This window comes from Thalassophryne amazonica, chromosome 3 (genome assembly GCF_902500255.1).
Source record: "Thalassophryne amazonica chromosome 3, fThaAma1.1, whole genome shotgun sequence".
NCBI lineage: Eukaryota > Metazoa > Chordata > Actinopteri > Batrachoidiformes > Batrachoididae > Thalassophryne > Thalassophryne amazonica.
The window spans coordinates 4,507,183-4,515,022 of record NC_047105.1 but is presented as its reverse complement, the minus strand read 5'-3'; the positions used below and the strand labels follow the sequence as shown (position 1 = coordinate 4,515,022).

At 40.4% G+C, this 7,840-nt stretch overlaps 1 protein-coding gene across 1 annotated transcript in view; it reads left to right on the top strand.

Moving 5' to 3' along the window:
- cenpp (centromere protein P) overlaps nt 1-7,840 on the top strand; it is a 300,836-nt gene that overhangs the window by 34,806 nt on the left and 258,190 nt on the right. The gene's annotated exons all lie outside the window — the stretch shown is intronic.

Genomic DNA, 7,840 nt, shown 5'->3' with positions numbered 1-7,840 from the left:
CCAAAATTTGCTTGGTTAAAATTTGAACCATAAGTTAAAAACGTATGCCTCTGGATGACTTAGGTGATATCGGCAGCCTATTGGTATTGTGTTAAAAGAAATGTTTTTTTTTTCTTTTGGGGCTGTTTTTCTTTTGTTTGCAGAGGATTGAGATGCTTTTTATATACGAACAGCTCTCTTCTGTTAGCAAAATGCTTGTCGCTGTTCAGCTTTGTTTATTTTGTTTATCGGTTTAAAAGTTATCGGACAAAGATTAATCGGAAGATAATTGGTCCGATAATGGTTTTTAAAGTTATCTAAAAAGATAATCTGATAAAGAAAACATTATCTTCGATAATTATGTGTTATTGGATTATTGGAAGTGTGCCCATATATATATATATATATATATATATATATATATATATATATATATATATATATATATATATATATATATATATATATATATATATATATATATATATGAGGGCTGTCAGTAAAGTAACGGTCCTTTTTATTTTTTTCAAGAGCTATATGGATTTCATTCATATGTTTTTACGTCAGACATGCTTGAACCCTCGTGCGCATGCGTGAGTTTTTCCACGCCTGTCGGTGACGTCATTCGCCTGTGAGCACTCCTTGTGGGAGGAGTCGTCCAGCCCCTCGTCGGAATTCCTTTGTCTGAGAAGTTGCTGAGAGACTGGCGCTTTGTTTGATCAAAATTTTTTCTAAACCTGTGAGACACATCGAAGTGGACACGGTTCGAAAAATTAAGCTGGTTTTCAGTGAAAATTTTAACGGCTGATGAGAGATTTTGAGGTGATTCTGTTGCTTTAAGGACTTCCCACGGTGCGAGACGTCGCTCAGCGCTCTCAGCCGCCGTCGTCAGTCTGTTCAAGCTGAAAACCTCCACATTTCAGGTTCTATTGATCCAGGACGTCGTGAGAGAACAGAGAAGTTTCAGAAGAAGTCGGTTTCAGCATTTTATCCGGATATTCCACTGTTAAAGGAGATTTTTTTAATGAAAGACGTGCGGACGGGTCCGCGCGTCGGGACGCAGCCGCCGCTACGCTCCGCCACAGGAAAAACACCTCTGTTGAAAGCCTTAAGGACAAGTTGGAACATGTCCTGCCTGTTAAACAATTTCTCATATACTCACTCCACTGAAAGCCATCAAAAGCCGCCTGGATTTTACAAATGGTTATCAACACGGAGGTGTTTTTCCTGTGCCGCCGCACCGCGTCGGCTGCGTCCCGACGCGCGGATCCGTCCGCACGTCTTTCATTAAAAAAATCTCCTTTAACAGTGGAATATCCGGATAAAATGCTGAAACCGACTTCTTCTGAAACTTCTGTTCTCTCACGACGTCCTGGATCAATAGAGCCTGAAATGTGGAGGTTTTCAGCTTGAACAGGCTGACGACGGCGGCTGAGAGCGCTGAGCGACGTCTCGCACCGTGGGAAGTCCTTAAAGCGACAGAATCGCCTCAAAATCTCTCATCAGCCGTTAAAATTTTCACTGAAAACCAGCTTAATTTTTCGAACCGTGTCCACTTCGATGTGTCTCACAGGTTTAGAAAAAATTTTGATCAAACAACGCGCCAGTCTCTCAGCAACTTCTCAGACAAAGGAATTCCGATGAGGGGCTGGACGACTCCTCCCACAAGGAGTGCTCACAGGCGAATGACGTCACCGACAGGCATGGAAAAACTCACGCATGCGCACGAGGGTTCAAGCATGTCTGACGTAAAAACATATGAATGAAATCCATATAGTTTTTGAAAAAAATAAAAAGGACTGTTACTTTATTGACAGCCCTCGTATATATATAGTGAGGAAAATAAGTATTTGAACACCCTGCGATTTTGCAAGTTCTCCCACTTAGAAATCATGGAGGGGTCTGAAATTTTCATCTTAGGTGCATGTCCACTGTGAGAGACATAATCTTAAAAAAAAAAAAAAATCTGGAAATCACAATGTATGATTTTTTTTTTTTTTTTTATAATTTATTTGCATGTTACTGCTGCAAATAAGTATTTCAACACCTGTCAATCAGCAGAAATTCTGGCCCTCAAAGACCTGTTAGTCCGCCTCTAAAACGTCCACCTCCACTCCACTTATTATTCCAAATTAGAAGCATCTATTTGAGGTCGTTAGCTGCATAAAGACACCTGTCCACCCCACAGAATCAGTAAGACTCCAACTACTAACATGGCTAAGACCAAAGAGCTGTCCAAAGACACCAGAGATAAAATTGTAGACCTCCACAAGGCTGGAAAGGGCTACGGGCAATTGGCAAGCAGCTTGGTGAAAAAAGATCAACTGTTGGAGCAATTATTAGAAAATGGAAGAAGCTAAACATGACTGTCAATCTCCCTCGGACTGGGGCTCCATGCAAGATCCCACCTCGTTGCATATCAATGATCCTAAGAAAGGTGAGGAATCAGCCCAGAACTGCACGGGAGGAGCTGGTCAATGACCTGAAGAGAGCTGGCACCACTGTTTCCAAGGTTACTGTGGGTAATACACTAAGACGTCATGGGTTAACATCATGCATGGCACGGAAGTTTCCCCTGCTTAAATCGGCACACGTCCAGGCCCGTCTTACGTTTGCCCAGGACCATTTGGATGATCCAGAGGAGTCATGGGAGAAAGTTATGTGGTCAGATGAGACCAAAATAGAACTTTTTGGTCTTAATTCGACTCGCAGTGTTTGGAGGAAGAAGAATGCTGAGTACCATCCCAAAAACACCATCCCTACTGTGAAGCATGGGGGTGGAAGCATCATGCTTTGGGGGTGTTTTTCTGCACATGGGACAGGACGACTGCACTGTATTAAGGAGAGGATGACCGGGGCCATGTATTGCAAGATTTTGGGGAACAACCTCCTTCTCTCAGTTAGACCACTGAAGATGGGTCGTGGATGGGTCTTCCAACATGACAATGACCCGAAGCACACAGCCAGGATAACCAAGGAGGGGCACTGTAAGAAGCATATCAAGGTTCTGGAGTGGCCTAGCCAGTCTCCAGACCTGAACTCAATAGAAAATCTTTGGAAGGAGCTGAAACTCCGTGTTTCTCAGCAACAGCCCAGTAACCTGGCTGATCTAGAGAAGATCTGTATGGAGGAGTGGACCAAAATCCCTGCTGCAGTGTGTGAAAACCTGGTGAAAATCTACAGGAAACATTTAACCTCTGTAATTGCAAACAAAGGCTACTGTACCAAATATTAACATTGATTTTCACAGGTGTTCAAATACTTATTTGCAGCAGTAACATACAAATAAATTATTAAAAAAAATCATACATTGTGATTTCTGGATTTTTTTTTTTTTTTAGATTGTCTCTCACAGTGGACATCAAATCAATTTTATTTATATAGCGCCAAATCACAACAAACAGTTGCCCCAAGGCGCTTTATATTGTAAGGCAAAGCCGTACAATAATTACGGAAAAACCCCAACGGTCAAAACGACCCCCTGTGAGCAAGCACTTGGCGACAGTGGGAAGGAAAAACTCCCTTTTGACAGGAAGAAACCTCCAGCAGAACCAGGCTCAGGGAGGGGCAGTCTTCTGCTGGGACTGGCTGGGGCTGAGGGAGAGAACCAGGAAAAAGACATGCTGTGGAAGAGAGCAGAGATCAATCACTAATGATTAAATACAGAGCAAAAAGAGAAAGAAACACTCAGTGCATCATGGGAACCCCCCAGCAGTCTAAGTCTATAGCAGCATAACTAAGGGATCATTCAGGGTCACCTGATCCAGCTCTAACTATAAGCTTTAGCAAAAACGAAAGTTTTAAGCCTAATCTTAAAAGTAGAGAGGGTGTCTGTCTCCCTGATCCGAATTGGGAGCTGGTTCCAGAGGAGAGGAGCCTGAAAGCTGAAGGCTCTGCCTCCCATTCTACTCTTACAAACCCTAGGAACTACAAGTAAGCTTGCAGTCTGAGAGCGAAGCACTCTGTTGGGGTGATATGGTACTATGAGGTCCCTAAGATAAGATGGGACCTGATTATTCAAAATCTTATAAGTAAGAAGAATTTTAAATTCTATTCTAGAATTAACAGGAAGCCAATGAAGAGAGGCCAATATGGGTGAGATATGCTCTCTCTTTCTAGTCCCTGTCAGTACTCTAGCTGCAGCATTTTGAATTAACTGAAGGCTTTTCAGGGAACTTTTAGGACAACCTGATAATAATGAATTACAATAGTCCAGCCTAGAGGAAATAAATGCATGAATTAGTTTTTCAGCATCACTCTGAGACAAGACCTTTCTAATTTTAGAGATATTGGGCAAATGCAAAAAAGCAGTCCTATATTTGTTTAATATGCACATTGAATGACATATTCTGATCAAAAATGACTCCAAGATTTCTCACAGCATTACTAGAGGTCAGGGTAATGCCATCCAGAGTAAGGATCTGGTTAGACACCATGTTTCTAAGATTTGTGGGGCCAAGTACAATAACTTCAGTTTTATCTGAGTTTAAAAGCAGGAAATTAGAGGTCATCCATGTCTTTGTCTGTAAGACAATCCTACAGTTTAGCTAATTGGTGTGTGTCCTCTGGCTTCATGGATAGATAAAGCTGGGTATCATCTGTGTAACAATGAAAATTGAAGCAATGCTGTCTAATAATACTGCCTAAGGGAAGCATGTATAAAGTGAATAAAATTGTTCCTAGCACAGAACCTAACAACTAATAAAGATAGATTGATCATATTTAAGATCGAAGCATTAATTAATGGTAGGGCTTCCTTGAGCAGCCTGGTAGGAATGAGGTCTAATAGACATGTTGATGGTTTGGAGGAAGTAACTAATGAAAATAAATCAGACAGAACAATCAGAGAGAAAGAGTCTAACCAAATACCGGCATCACTGAAAGCAGCCAAAGATAACGATATGTCTTTGGGATGGTTATGAGTAATTTTTTCTCTAATAGTTAAAATTTTATTAGCAAAGAAAGTCATGAAGTCATTACTAGTTAAAGTTAAAGGAATACTCAGCTCAATAGAGCTCTGACTCTTTGTCAGCCTGACTTCAGTGCTGAAAAGAAACCTGGGGTGGTTCTTATTTTCTTCAATTAGTGATGAGTAGTAAGATATCCTAGCTTTACGGAGGGCTTTTTTATAGAGCAACAGACTCTTTTTCCAGACTAAGTGAAGAACTTCTAAATTAGTGAGACACCATTTCCTCTCCAACTTACGGGTTATCTGCTTTAAGCTGCGAGTTTGTGAGTGATACCACGGAGTCAGGCACTTCTGATTTAAAGCTCTCTTTCAGAGGAGCTACAGCATCCAAAGTTGTCCTCAATGAGGATGTAAAACTATTGACGAGATACTCTATCTCACTCACAGAGTTTAGGTAGCTACTCTGCCCTGTGTTGGTATATGGCATTGGAGAACATAACAAAGAAGGAATCGTATCCTTAAACCTATTTACAGTGCTTTCTGAAAGACTTCTACTGTAATGAAACTTATTCCCCACTGCTGGGTAGTCCATCAGAGTAAATGTAAATGTTATTAAGAAATGATCAGACAGAAGGGGGTTTTCAGGGAATACTGTTAAGTCTTCTATTTCTATGCCATATGTCAGAATAAAGTGCGGTTAAAGTGGTGGGTGGACTCATATACATTTTGAGCGAAGCCAACTGAGTCTAATAATAGATTAAATGCAGTGTTGAGGCTGTCATTCTCAGCATCTAATGTGGATGTTAAAATCACCCACTATAATTATCTTATCTGAGCTAAGCACTAAGTCAGACAAAAGGTCAGAAAATTCACAGAGAAACTCATAGTAACGACCAAGTGGACGATAGATAACAACAAATAAAACTGTTTTTTGGGACTTCCAATTTGGATGGACAAGACTAAGAGTCAAGCTTTCAAATTAATTAAAGCTCTGTCTGGGTCTTTGATTAATTAATAAGCTGGAGTGGAAGATTGCTGCTAATCCTCCCTCTCGGCCCGTGCTACGAGCATTCTGACAGTTAGTGTGACTCGGGGGTGTTGACTCATTTAAACTAACATATTCATCCTGCTGTAACCAGGTTTCTGTAAGGCAGAATAAATCAATATGTTGATCAATTATTATATAATTTACTAACAGGGACTTAGAAGAGAGAGACCTAATGTTTAATAGACCACATTTAACTGTTTTAGTCTGTGGTGCAGTTGAAGGTGCTATATTATTTTTCTTTTTGAATTTTTATGATTAAATAGATTTTTGCTGGTTATTGGTGGTCTGGGAGCAGGCACCGTCTCTACGGGGATGGGGTAATGAGGGGATGGCAGGGGGAGAGAAGCTGCAGAGAGGTGTGTAAGACTACAACTCTGCTTCCTGGTCCCAACCCTGGATAGTCACGGTTTGGAGGATTTAATAAAATTGGCCAGATTTCTAGAAATGAGAGCTGCTCCATCCAAAGTGGGATGGATGCTGTCTCTCCTAACAAGACCAGGTTTTCCCCAGAAGCTTTGCCAATTATCTATGAAGCCCACCTCATTTTTTTGAGGTTGGACATGCACCTAAGATGAAAATTTCAGACCCATCCATGATTTCTAAGTGGGAGAACTTGCAAAATCGTAGGGTGTTCAAATACTTATTTTCCTCACTGTATATTTATATACATATATAAATCATTGCTTTCCTTTAGTGATTTTTATTATTTTTCCCTTTTTATATTTGATGTTTCTGCAGAGAATGTGGAGCTGAATCATGACTTAAATGCCGACTGAGGGTTTATTCTCCAAATTCCCAAAACTAAACTTGGCTTCAAACTGTAACAAATGATCACATAAAAAATTTACTCATATTTGAAGCAACAGCAGAATTTTTTTTCTTCCTTTTTTCAGACCTGGTGAACTTAACAGTGGAGATATTTGACGTTTGATGTTTGTGTGGAGTCTCTGGTGTCTTCCCAGTGAATTATGGAGTTCCTCAGGGATGCATTCTAGTTTCTGGTTTGTTCAGTGCTTGGAAGGACATGGCATATGCTCAAATACTTGACCTGACCCGACCTGATGGTTTGACTCTTTGTACAACCCCTGGCAAAAATTATGGAATCACCGGCCTCGGAGGATGTTCATTCAGTTGTTTAATTTTGTAGAAAAAAGCAGATCACAGACATGACACAAAACTAAAGTCATTTCAAATGGCAACTTTCTGGCTTTAAGAAACACTATAAGAAATCAAGAAAAAAAGATTGTGGCAGTCAGTAACGGTTACTTTTTTAGACCAAGCAGAGGAAAAAAGTATGGAATCACTCAATTCTGAGGAAAAAATTATGGAATCACCCTGTAAATTTTCATTCCCAAAACTAACACCTGCATCATATCAGATCTGCTCATTAGTCTGCATCTAAAAAGGAGTTATCACACCTTGGAGAGCTGTTGCACCAAGTGGACTGACATGAATCATGGCTCCAACACGAGAGATGTCAGTTGAAACAAAGGAGAGGATTATCAAACTCTTAAAAGAGGGTAAATCATCACGCAATGTTGCAAAAGATGTTGGTTGTTCACAGTCAGCTGTGTCTAAACTCTGGACCAAATACAAACAACATGGGAAGGTTGTTAAAGGCAAACATACTGGTAGACCAAGGAAGACATCAAAGCGTCAAGACAGAAAACTTAAAGCAATATGTCTCAAAAATCGAAAATGCACAACAAAACAAATGAGGAACGAATGGGAGGAAACTGGAGTCAACGTCTATGACTGAACTGTAAGAAACCGCCTAAAGGAAAAGGGATTTACATACAGAAAAGCTAAACGAAAGCCATCATTAACACCTAAACAGAATAAACAAGGTTACATTGGGCTAAGGAAAAGCAATCATGGACTGTGGATGACTGGATGAAAGTCAT